The following is a 13453-nucleotide window of genomic DNA, read 5'->3' as shown; positions in this document are numbered from 1 at the left end:
ATGTGGAGGCAAGGGGAGAGTGGAGCGTGGGACAGCATGTCCCTGCCATCGGGCTGCCTGGCCCCACCTGTAAGAAGGTGACAATGTTGCCGACCTCTCGGGGTGGCTGACAGAAGGATGATGGATGCGGGGGCTTGTCAGTCTAAAGGGTGCTCCAGACCCCGGTCATGATCCAGAACGGGCGCGGTCTATCCACTTCTGCACTCGCTGAGGTGGATGGCGTGGTCGCTTTCGCTCACTATCCAGAGCCCAGCTGCCTGGCACTGCAGGCAGGAGCTGGGATTCGGACGCAAAGAAGGAAAGATGGACTCAATGTCTCTAACCTCACCGCTCTGGCATTGTGGAAAACCCTGGAGCAGAAAGCACTTCCATCGGGAGCCCAGTGGGTTGCCGTCTGTGTCTTGAGACATCTCTAGAAACCTGCTCCAGCAGCTTCCAGCAGTTCTGAAAATCTCCCCATTGTAGCACATCTCCTGCCTGGGCCTCAGATTCCCCTTCCTATGTCCCTGTCTTTGTTGCCGCCGCATCCCCGGCCCTGTCGCTCCCTGTGGGAACCACCGCGCTCCCAGCACCCCAGCACTTCTAGAGACAACACCGAGGCACTTCTGGAAAACGAGGTAGGACTGGGGCTGGAGGGGGCACGGGGTGAAGAGCAACCCTGGGCACAGGGGACTAGGGGAAGCTCACCCTGACCGGTGAAGGGCTAGACAGGACCCGGGGGGGTGATCCGAAAGGGACACTCCGCAACAGACCGGGGACAGACGAGGGACGGTGCGTGGCAGGTGCGGTGGGCTCAGAAATGAGGGGGAGCAGGCTGACACCCCAGAAGCTCCCACGAGGTGGTATCAGCGTGGCCCGGCCTGGTGGGCAGAAAGGGCCAGCAGGCATGAGCCCGGGGTGTCCAGGCAGATGAAACAGCACAGGAAAAGGTGTGGGCATGAGAATGGCCCCGGAACCAGCCCCAGCAGTGGGTTGCGTTTTTCAGGAATGCTGGGGCATGTCCCCCAGGCCAAGTGGGTGGAGCGGGGGGACCAGCCGCTTGGACACCTGCGGGGACCCTGCTGGGGCCCAGTCCTGTGTGCTCAGCTCACCGGAGACGGGCAGCGGCCCCCATCAGGTAAGGGGAGCTGCGTGCTTAGCACAGCCTCGCCGGCCAGGGCGGGACAAACAGACGGGCAGGGAGGAAGGGGCAAGAGCTCCTGACCCTGCTGGGCTCCTCAGGGCCACTGGAGTGGGACCTGGCTGACTGCCCTTGAAAAGGAAGTTCAGGTCTGGAGGCGGGAAACTTGGCAGCCTTGCTGGCTCACCGCTTCACTGTCGGCCCTGCCGTCTGTTCTCAAAGCAGCCCGCGGTGGCCCAGACACACGATTCTCTCACAGGCAGCCCTGGCCACACCTCTCCAGTGGCTCCCACAACCCTCGGAGTAAAATCCAAAGTCCTTACCAGGGCCTGTCTCTAAAAGGCTCTGCATGATCTAGCCCCTGGCCACCTCCCTCTGTCCACATCTCTGTCTGACCTGGAACGTGCCAGTCATGACCCGTGTCCCTCCTCAGCACCTCTGCACCTTTGTGGTTGCTGTGCCCTCTGCCCAGAGCAACGTGGCAGCTGGCCCTCCTAGGTGAGAACAGCCTCAGGAAGCTGCTGGAGGCCACTAGGACACTAAACAAAGAAGCAAGTCCCTACTAATGCAGCACGGCCAGAGCTCACTGCTTCGTTCCCAGAGGTGCAAGGCTGGTCCGGGGGTCCATAAAGACCCAGCTTCTATCTGAAGACACAGGGCAGGAGCAGCTCACTTCTGCCCTTGGAGAACCAGTGGCCAGATGGGGGCCCAGGGAAGACCTCCCTTTGTGAGTCTGGGTCTGGTCCGAGCAAATGCCGCTTTGTTCCTTTGATCATGAGACTGACCTCTCGGTCTAGTGCTGGCCTTGACATCAGTGGTTGTGGCAACTTGATTCTAATACCATGCTTGCGTGGAGGGAAATGGAAGAGCCATGTTTGGTTGGTGAGTGGCCAGTGGCTTTTTACAAAGGAGTCATCATGCTTGGAGAGTCTCAGGGCTGCATGGACAGCCCAGTCCCTGAGCTCCCGGACCTTCGGACTGTGATTGAACCCAATGGCTCCCAGCAGGCAGAGAGCCCATGGCCATCCTTCCACACCCGAGCCACGCACAGAGCCCCCTGGTGGGACCGCTGGCTCTTCTACAGAGATGAAGGATGTCTCCCAAAATTCATGCCCCCCTGGAACCTCAGAACATGCCCTTAATTGGAAATAGGGACTTGGTAGACCTTGGTGATTAGATCATCAATCCATGTCTGGTGTCTTTATGAGAAGAGGAGAGGACACACAGAGAAGGTGGCCATGGGAAGAGAATCGACAGATGCAGCCGCCAGCCGACGAACACCAAGGAGGCCTGGAAGCCTCCAGAAGCCAGGGAGCTTCCAGAACTGCGAGACAATACATTTCTGCTGCGTTCAGCCACCAAGTGTATGCCGATCTGTTACCGTGGTCAAGGACACGAATATGCTGCCACTGACCAAATCTGAGGACCCAGAATTCCTCAGGGACTTCCCGTCGCAGGGACCGCACCCCCTCCTCCCAGAGCAGTAGGAATTCTGACTCCACTCTCCTGGCAGAGGGCCTTTAGCTTGCATTTGTTTCTCTCAGAGTCTGCTTTCCAAAAGGAAAAGGAAGGCTTTCAATTGTACCTCTGGACTCAGGAATTTTGTTTTCAACCAGCTTTACCAAGCCAGGCTCTCCACCTTCTGTGTTCAGCCCTTGGTCTCAGCAGCTCTCACCACGCATTGCTGGCATGTCTTTCTGCTGCCCGCTGCTGATCAGAGGGAAATACAGGCACCAACAATTCCTCAGCTCACAGCCCAGGAAAATCCTGCTTGGCAGTCGAAACCATCCAGACCCATGATTGCGGCTTGGGGAAGATTCCAGAGGTGGGACTCTCTGTGGTTTTAGCTTTCCAGCCTTCCGAAGCCAACACTTTTTTTTTTTTTTTTTTGCCAATATATCCCAATCTGTGTTCCTTGGAACCATAATGTCCTGCAAAATATTAATAAACATTTTTAAAAGCATAATCAAATAAGTTTGGGAAAAGCCAAAATAAATACAGTTAAATAAATTCTTTTTATTGCAGACCTTCTCAAGGCCTTTAATATGCCAGATACACGTTGTGCCCCTCCAAGCAAAGGATTCTGGAATTTGGGATTCCTAAACCTATTTGATCACAGTCCTTGCTGTGTTCTGCCTGCCCCTGGCTGACTGTGCTCTTCTGCACTTCAGCAGCATGGACCTCCCTCCCTCCCTTCTCTCCTGCCAAGGCTTTCTCTTCCAAGTGCAAAAAACCACCCTGCCCCTCCAGTCTTCCCCATAAATCGGTGGATGATGCCAATTTCCAGCCCAGAACCCTTCACCAAGACTCTCCCCGCAGACTGTTCACTTTCAAATGACATAAAAGGTCTTCTGTAAACCAGGGCCAGGCCACCTCTCCTAGTCAGCACCTTCCACTTGCACCTGTGACACAATCAACTGGCCTGACATACTGATGGATTTTGACCATGCGACGCCATCATGGTGTTGCTCTTGGCGTCTCCCACGCCTCTCCTGCCTCACCCGCCCTCCACCCCATCTCATGCCTCTGAGCTCACCACAAGACCTACCACTCGACTCCATGATGCCCCGTTCCTCTGTCTGTCTCCTCCACTGGGCTGGAGGCCCCAGGAAGTCAGGGCGGGTCTCACCCAGGCAGCATCTCTAGCATTTTCTACAGGTGTCCATACACATGCTGCTTCATGATGAGCCAGGGTCCGGGACATCCACAGGCCATGTGTTACTAGAGGGCAAGGTTCCTGCCATGACAGGCTGTTGGGTCCATATCCCACCGGTTCTGGGGCCCTTTGCTTCTTGCCTTACGGTCCACTATGCTTGCAAAGAGCCCACCCGCATTGTTTTTCGTGTCCCTTGAGCCTGGAGTGTTTTATGTGTAGCCTTTTGTGTCCCTACATACACGGGACATCCCTTCTAGGCACCATGGACTTGGGTTTTTTGTTTTTCATTTACTCTTGCAGTTGAAGTCTTAGACCACTTACACCCAAAGGCGTGACTTCATGCAATGCAGTGGAAATCTGCAATCTTTACTGTCTGTTTTCAACCTTCCCTGCTCATTTTATATCCTTAGCCCCCACTCCCTGGTCTTTCAGATGAGCATTTTTTTAATATTGCATTTCCCCACTATTATCTTGTTACTTATATATTCTGTTCTATTCATTTCATAGTTATCTGGGGGATTACAACACTCACCCTGACTCATTATTAAAGTCTAACATAAATTAGTACTTTTACCACTTTCCGGACACTGAAAAGGACCTTAGAACATGCTAATTCCATTTATCCCTCTTCTGGCTCAGGAGCTATTGTTATCATGTATTTTAATTCTATGTGTATTTCAAACCTCCTCAAGACATAATTACTGTTTTACATGGTCAATATCCATTTAGACTTGCCCACATCAGGATGGGTCCTTCCTGTCTTACCCAACTGCCATCTGGGACCCTTCTCCCTCTGCCTGGAGAACACCTTCCCGCAGGGTCTTTACTCTGTGTCTACTGGTAATGAATTCTCCCAGTTTCTGTCTGTCTCCACTGTCTATTTTGCTTTCATTTCTTTTGTGGGACATTTCAAGCATACGAAAGTAGAGAAAATAATGTAATGAACATCTAGGTACCCATAACCCAGCTTAAACAATCCTCTCTCGGCTCCATTATTTTAAGGATATTTTCACTGCATAGTCTAGCCTGTTCATCGTTTTCTCTCTCTCCCATCGTCTTCCTATGGCCACTGTTTCTACAGAGAAGCCAGCTGTCAATCTTACTCATCCTCCTTTGAATATGCCTGATAATCTTTGATTGTCGGACATTCTATATAAAAAAACTTCGCCGTAGTTTGAAGCTTTGGATGGGGCTGTCTTCCTCCAGAGATTTTCCTTTTGCCTTTTGCAGGCAGCCAAGGATGATACCCTAGCAGCCCCAGGTTACCTTGATCCAGCTGGGAACTGAGATGATCCCAAATGGGCTTTGATGCTTGGGAGGGCTGCTCTGTTTCTAGCTCTTATTTTTAGAGCGTAGGGAGCCTTTCAGGGCCCCAACTCCACTCTGTCCACTGAAAGGTCCACTTAGGTTCACAACCTCTCCGTCACCTCTTTTAAACACAGAACAAACCATTTTGGACGCTTCTTGAAGAAGGCGCTAAGTCTCCAGCGGCCCTGGCGCCTCCGCTGAGTGGGCCACAGGCCACAGCCGGCTCGGCGGTAAGTTCCAGATAAAGCGCCTTCCTCCCTGTTCAGCAAAGAAGGCATGCCGTGATCTGATCTTCCGCCAGTTCCCACGGTGCTCACCTTCCACTCCTGAGCCAAGGGACAAGCCCAGCCTCTAACACAGCCCTCGGAAATGACCAATAGTGTCGAGGTCTACAGCTTTTTTTTTTCTAGATTTGTGGTTATCATATCGAAAAGATGAAAACATATGGTGTTGCTGGCGTAGGGGTAGAATGAAACGTACACACATTTCTGCTGTTGCACGAAGAGCCCATGAGCAACTTGATTTGTGTTGCTTGATGTTAATTAGATTAAGTTCAGACGCACCAACCATTTTATTGTACAGATAACGGGGACCCACCGGCTCTAGAACAAATCAGAAAGTCAAATGCTGTCAAGGCAGGGCAGGGGGAGGGGGGGTTGGGCAGTCATAAGTGTGAGTGAGACAGGCAGGGTGCAGTGCTCCAGCCCACCCTGCGTGAGGGGTCCGCGGGCCCCAGGCTCACGAAGGAAGAGCGTAGCGGCCACCTAGCGCCAGCTGCCTGTTGGCGCGGGAGACCGAGGCCCTGAGCGTCAGATCTGATGTTTCTAAAGAAGCTGAAAGTCCAAATAACTTCGCAGAATATCCAGATTTTTAAATGTTGGCTTGATTAAAAAAAAAAAAAAATCCCGTCAAGCCAAACAAAATACACCTCCGGGCCGAGGTGGGCTCTCGTGATGACAGTTTGTGACTTTCATGATCATAAAACCAAGAAAGCACCGGCATCACACTGTGTTTTGTAGCTTCACTATGTTCATAAGCAAAGAGCTAGAAGATGCTCGACTCTTGGGGGCACCTTGGTCGTAGTGCACTACCTACGCCCCCCCCCCGCCCCCCTGCACACCTGGGCGTGCGTGCGTCCCAGGTGTTTTGGCCTCATTCCTGTAGGTGCAAATTTAACAATTTGCATGACCGCACAGCCTCGTGCAGTGGGAGGACCGAGGGGTGGGCTCTGAGCATCTGAGCTCCGCACAGGGCCCCAGACTAGTTTAATGTGTAGGCAGGGTTGAGAGTACTTGCTTACCCTCTCCTGTCTTCCTGTCGGAGTGACCGTGGCTGGGAGCTGGTGAGCCCAGGTGGCCACCCCATTCCTCAGACGCCCCGATGGCTTAGAAAGGGCCGTCTTCCCAGCATAGCGGTGCATCCGCCTCTCCACCGACCTGTCTGCCCATTCTCCAGACTCATCACAGGGACGGGGAAGAGCCTGGCTTCAGGAGACTCAGCGGTGTCCTTCCTGTCCCTGGAATGCTGGATCCCGCATTTTGCTCTCTGATCTGCATTTCCCCACTTCGGACATTCTGGTGAAGTTAACGTTGATGAAATGCAAATATCTGCGAGCAGCCGGGAAATGGTAGAGTGCGGTGCATACCCCGACCTTGGCGTTCTGAGTGTCCTCCTGCCCAGAGACCTTTGTGTGTGTCCTATCTCGGCCCTGCCCCCGGCTCCCCAGCAAACGCTCCCACGCTGCTTCAAGCAAGGCTCTTCCCCTGGGGGCGGTTTCCACCCTCCTCACGCCTGCCCTGTTGTCACCAGCACCTTAGGGGGAAGGCCATATCTGGTCCAGGGCACAGGGCTGGCAAGTGGCTTCACTGATGACTGGGACAACCTGTGGGGAGGAGGCTTTGGTTCCTGTAACCGATGTCGACCCCTTGAACGTCCCTCAGAGAGGTCAGTGGGCAGTGAACGCCTAGCCCCCACCTCTCTGCTCCCTTCCCAGGTTCCAGCCAGCTGTAGCTCTCCCAGTGTGACCCCATTTCCCCATCCCTCCTCTGCCAATCTCTGCCCTCCTCCCGCCTGCACCTCTTAGATCCCAATTCTATGTCCTCCTGGCCCTCGGGGCATTGTTATCACTCAGAGTATGTGATCATTTTCACACAAAAGCCCCAGGACACGGCCACTGTCTTCTTAAAGTAACTATACTTTCTTCTTTTTTTAAAGAGATTTTATTTATTTATTTGAGAGAGTGAGCTAGAGAGCGAGAGAGTGAAAGCACAAGTGGGGGGAGGGACGGAGGCAAAGGGAGAAGCAGGCTCCCCACTGCTCATCAGGAGCCCGATGTGGGACTTGATACCGGGATGCTGGGATCATGACCTGAGCCAAAGGCAGATACTTAACCATGACTGAGTCACCCAGGTGCCCCAAAGTGACCGTAGTTTCCATAAGAAAAATCCCTCCAGTCCAGAGTGCACTGGGAATGGTGAGAGGACAACCTGGCAGGAATCAGAATGGAATGACGTTGGGGGCACGTGGCATGGCCAGGTGCTAGAGTGGTGTCCACAGGTGAACAGAGGGCAGAGGAAAGAAGACCGTGCCACGCTCTTCATTTAAAAAGCGAATTACTAACTGGGTGATGGACATGAAGGAGGGCATGTGACGTAATGAGCGCTGGGTTATTATGTAAGACTGATGAATCACAGGCCTGTACCTCTGAAACCAATAATACATTATATGTTAATTAATTGAATTAAAATAAAAATTTTTTAAAAAGCGCATTACTGGTGCACCTGGGGTGGCTCAGTCACTTAAGTGTCAGATTCTTGGTTATTGGCTCAGGTCCTGATCTCGGGGTTATGAGGTCGAGGCCCGTGTTGGGCTCCATGCTGAGTGTGGAGCCTGCTTACAATTCTCTCTCTCCCTCTGCCCCCCCCATATAATATAATGTAATGTAATATTACATATATTGACGTTAAAAAAAGTCAAACCTCTACAACAAACTCTTGTTGGCGGTTATGCCTACATGGTGGGACTATGGGTAGTTTGAAATGTTCACCTTATCGGTATTATCTATATTTTCTAAAATTTTTAACAATAGAAATTGTCCCATAATAAGTAATAGTGTGTTATTTAATTCTGATGACAAAAAGACTCAGCCCACCAATACCCGACCGGTGTGATGTCTTTCCTCTGGGCTCCCCCTGCCGCCCCCTGGGGAAGGTGGAGTCTGCCGTGTCCCAGGCTCTTCCACAGCTTGGGGACCAACTCCCTCGGGGGCTGTGCCATCACAGGGCTTTACAATCCTCCCTCTCGCTAGGCGGCGCCGTCCTGCCCACCAGCCCCTACAGAATGTCCTCGTCATAGTGCTGATTACAGCTGGGACCGATTCATGTCCGCTAATTCATTTTTAGGTGCAATTTCTGGTCTACCATCTGTCTTCCCCACTGGGCTGCATCTGCAAGGGTAGGAATCAAATGCCCCACGGCTAGCTCGGTCTAGAATACACGGTGAGTGCTCAGTAAAGTCGCTGAGTAGAGGGATGTATTCAAGTCAGAACTGTCTCGGAAAGTCCGAAGCCCTGTCCCTGAGGAGCCGGCCATCAGATGCATCTTGTTGAAATGCAGCAATCCTGCTGGACCGCAGGGGCTCTCCGTCACTCACTGGAGCGGCACACCCATCACCCGGATCAGAGAAAACTTCCTAGGCGCTTGTCCCTGAGGAGTCTTGCTCTCCGCAAAAGCTCGCACTGAGCCCACCTGTGTGATGCGGGGACCCTGATGTTCCCAGAGCACTGGCCTTCCCAAATACAAAAGGAAAATAAACTCCTACATTTTTTCACGTCTTATTTTAATTTTGAAGATGCACAATACAGTTAAAATATATATATAACCCATTACCCCCCCGGACTTCTGTTTCCAAAGAGAGAGCAAAGGTTCTCCTCTAGCATGTGCATTGGAATCACCGGAGGGCTTACTAAAATGCTGAGCTGAGCGCTGAGCCCCATCCACAGTTTCTGGTTCAGAAGGTCTTGGCCGGACGCCTGAAAAGCCGCCTTTCTAGCCAGTTCCCAGGTGATGCTGATGCTGCTGGTCCCGGCACCGCCCCGGAAGCATCCGTGGGCCAGAGACTCCGCCGGGCTGATGGGGAGGCAGCAGTCTTGCTCACCCAGCTGTGTGGCCGGGAGGAAATCACTGCCCCTCCTGAGACCCCCTTGCAATGCGGCGCGGGGCCGCCTGGTCAGCATGTCCTGGCCAGCACTGGCCAGCAGAGGGCAGCAGAGATTGAGAAGTGGCGGTATCTGGGCGGCTCGACCCCTCCCCTGAACTCCGCGCGCTGCTGGAGTGTCTTCTGTAGGATGGTCTGGCAGTGCGTCTGGCAGCTCAGCGCTCCAAAAGCCACCAACCAAGGGAACCAAAACAAATATCCGAATCCACGTGTGCTCTTTTCTGACTAGGGGCGGTAAATTGATGCTTGACATGGAAGCTTATTTAGTAGAGTCAGGGGTACTAAACCACTTTTACAGTCCTGCATATGGGGAAACTGAGGCCTGGAGAGGGAGAAAAGGCCCGTGGCCACACATTGCAGCGGGCTCAGGATAACGCACAGGCCTATCACGCCGTCCCATTGTGAGTTTTACATTCGCTCCTAGAAGAGAATCAGGCCAGGTGGCCTTGAGGGCTAGCTTTCTGCCCTGGCTCTCCAGGGGGGTTCCGGAAGTGGCCCGGGAACCATGAGTATGGGAAGGACGTGGGTGGTTTGAGTTGGGCCCCATGAGTTTAAAGCCCCCTCCATGCGCAGCCGGAAAAGGGAGTTCCCTACAAATATTTGCCCCGGGGGCCCCCAAATATTTGATCGGAGACAGCCGATGATCCCGGTCTGGCCCTCCAGGGGGTCTTCAGACAGAGTGCCCCATGCTCCTCTTCCAAGTGTGGATCTGTTGGTGTGGGCCCACTCCCCAGTGACTCTGAGTCACCTGACCCCACTCATCAGGTCTGGGGGTGGCCTTGGGATCTGTGTGTTAGGCTCCCACGAGACTCGGGCTGGTCTCCCCAACCACACCTGGAGAATCAGTAAGTGGAGGTTAAACCTGGAGCAGAGAAGACCAGAGGCCTGGCCAAGACTGGAAATCTCCTGTCTCTGTCCTCAGGATCACCCACCCTCCAGGAGGAGCATCCCTTGATTCTGGTAACTTCCTCTGTCTCTGGGCGTCCTGATGTTTGGAATGCCCAGGACAAGAGCAAAAGTGGAGGCCCCATGCATGTGCCTATTACTAAAAAGTTGTTAATCAAAATAACAAGCTGTTAGATAAGACGTGTTATTTTTCTACCTTGATAAAGGCCCGGTTTGAATTTAGAAATCTCAAGAGTTACCCATCAGAAACTGCAGTGCAGACAGCTGGGCTGCGGCTCGTCCCCTTTGAGGTTCACCCCCAGTGCTCTGTGGGGCCACAAAGGGCCACGTGAACATGTGTGAGAGCTCACGCATATGTACCCGCAGCCCCACACATCCAAGTCCTGTCCATCCCCGCCACCCGCACATCCAGCTACGCTGCTACCCACAGGAGAACGGACCCAGGGAGAGAGGCCCGCACGGCCTGGAGTCAGCTCAAGGCTCCAGGTACCCAAGGTGAACTCTGGAAGGTCAGGATGAGGAGCCCAGTGGGAACATTTCCGTGCTGGGAGGCCTTACCCTGTAGATAGGGCCCAGCTCCAGGAGGTGGAGTAGGTCCTCCCCCTCCCGTTGGGGTCTCAGGCCAAGCCTGCCTCAGGGGTAGCCTTGCTGGCTCCTCCTGCCTTGAAGACCCCGTGCTCAGTGCCCATCACCACAATCCACCACTCAAAGGGCCAGCCTCTCCCCTGCACTCCCCGGGGCCTCTCTGTGTGGGTGTGTCTTCCTCAGACCCTGGGTTCCCAAATGGTACCCTAGTTCCCACAGGTGGGCTTCTCAGTTCTTTCTGAGGGAAGATGGATGTGGGGTCCAGGAGGCTGTGGAGGACTCCTTGGGGCTTTAGGGAGTTTCAGGAGCGGTGCTGATAGGACAGGACAATTGAGTGGCCATCTAGCTCTGCCCCAGCCCTGGGAGGCTTTCAGAGACTACTCCCCTCCCCGCCAAGAGAAGGCCAGCTCCATTTGCCACTTCCAAGGCATCACCTGGGGCTACGAGCCTTGAGTGTGCTCACGTGTGTTGGCCATGCTGAGTCTGGGACACGGGTCTCACCCCAGGCCCCGCCTGGGTGCTGCGGGCAGGGTAGGAGGTGAAGGGCCTGCGTTATGAAAAGCTCCCAGGACAGGCCTGCTGAAGGGACACTGGCTTTGGGCACCCACAGCCATGCAAGGGCTTTCTCGAGTCTCAGTGAACCTGATGGGACAGAGATGGCAGCAATCCAGGACCGGGGAGGCCACGTGGAGAGGGGCCTGCGGGAGGGACTGCAGCTCGGTCCAAAGGCGGGGCTGCGCAGAGCCTCCAGGGGGCAGGCCGGCACCCACCACAGCTCCATCTCTGTCCCCAGGAGAGGGGTGCCCTCCGGGGCAGGGCTGTTGAAACGTAGCTTTCTGGGCCCCCCACCACCCCTTCTGGGTGGGGCTGGGGATCTACATTTCAACAAGTCCCCCAGAAGATTCAGATGTACACTCAATTGTGAGAAGCACAACTTGGAAATATTTTTTATTCATCCAATCAACTGGTATTTACCAAGCGTTCCCTCCCTTGACACCACCAGACTCCTGTCTCCTGAGCCTGAGAAACGGCCAGCTCTCCCCTGGCAGATTCTCTCCTTCCGAGTGTCTCAACTGCAATTTCACCTCGTCAGGGGCGCCCTTTCCAAAATGGCTGCCACCTCCCGGCCCTCTCCACCGCATCCCCTGCTCTAGCTTCTTCTTGGCCTTTACTACAGGCTCCAGCTAACTTGTTTGTGTATTTATTTTACTCATTGATGTATCTGTCTTTCTGGACTATAAGCCCCCCTCCACCACCCCAAGCAAGGGCCTGATGTATCAAGATCACTCCTCTCTCCCCAGTGTTGCTGGCATTTAATAGGCTAGTGAGTATCTGTTGAATGATGAATGAGGCTGCCACGACTCCGCGGATCCCTGTCGCTTCCCATAACGAGACAATGGGACACGGACGCCTGCTGGACAAAGAGGGCATTTGAAATGAGGAAAGGTGTAGGTGGCAGAAGCCTTGCGTCTTGAAGACCCGGTGTGGCGGGCTGCCAGCCCCTCTATGGGGCCGCGCTCTCATGAAAGGCAGAGAGGAAGAGAAACCAAGACCGCTCACACACAGGGCGTCCCCCCTCGCGAGGAAGGATTCAGGGCTCAACACGCTTCCTGGGGTCGGGTCTGTACAGGCAGAAGAAAGAGGCCCCAGTCGGCTCCCAGGCTGGGCCCAAGGCCTGGCGGGAACCTTCCCGTCACAACCTGCTTGTGCGTACTTGCTCTTCGGGCATGCCTTGAATTGTTTTTTGGCTGCCTTGTTAGGAGATTAAGCTTTCTTTTAAAAAGATGAAGAAGAAGAAGAAAAAAAAGAACCTCCAGGAAAGGCTTGACTGGAGCTGACCCCAGAGGAGGCGGGGGCAGTGACTGTTGGGCGCTACATTTGTCTAATTAATCTTCTTGTCAACAAAGTTGTTCTTTGCTGGTGCCAGCCCCTGACCTCACCCCGCAAGCTTGCCGCCCTGTTCGTGCCCAACTACAAGGGCCGCCTCTGACCCGGCCCTAAGCTCACCGACCACCCCTCAAAACGCTGCCTGGGCTGCACCCGAGGTGGAGAACAGAGGTCCCCTACCCACTAGCTTAGGGGGGCCCTGCAGCATCACCAACCTGGAAGGCTCAGGGGGATCTCCGAACCTTAAGGAGCCTGGTTCCCAAATAAAACTCAGAGATCCTGAGCTTCAGGTTAAATTCTGACGGGTTCAATGCTGTGGGGCAGATCGCGCTGGCCATGGCCGGGTCTGCAAGCTGCAAAATCAAGTGCCTTCAGGGCCCAGGCAAGCGTGTAAGCGAGTCTGACCAGGCCTCAGGAATCCGGGGCACTGTGGTCAAAGGGTGGAGACAGGTCCTGCCGGCGGGAATCCAATTTGCAGACTGTGCAGGTCGTGGGTTTACCTGGGCCCCCTGGTGGCCATCGCCCGCCACTGCAAGAGTCTCTTCACATCAGATGTCTTCTCATCCAGGCCTTCAGGGACCCCGATCCCCTACTGATTTCCTGCAAAGCATTCAGCACCACCCACAAGCACCCTGTTTCTTTACTTGTTAACCAAGCTGCTCACCTACCACAAGCTTCTTAACCAAGTCGCCCGTGGGTGAAATCCAGCAACTCCGTGCACTCGGATGAGGAAGCAGTTACATCATTCCGTCAGCTAACCTCTAACAGAAACTTAA

The sequence above is a fragment of the Ursus arctos genome, unplaced genomic scaffold (assembly GCF_023065955.2).
Source record: "Ursus arctos isolate Adak ecotype North America unplaced genomic scaffold, UrsArc2.0 scaffold_7, whole genome shotgun sequence".
NCBI classification, from domain to species: domain Eukaryota; kingdom Metazoa; phylum Chordata; class Mammalia; order Carnivora; family Ursidae; genus Ursus; species Ursus arctos.
The sequence above is the reverse complement of the archived record's forward strand: the minus strand, read 5'-3'. Positions refer to the sequence as shown.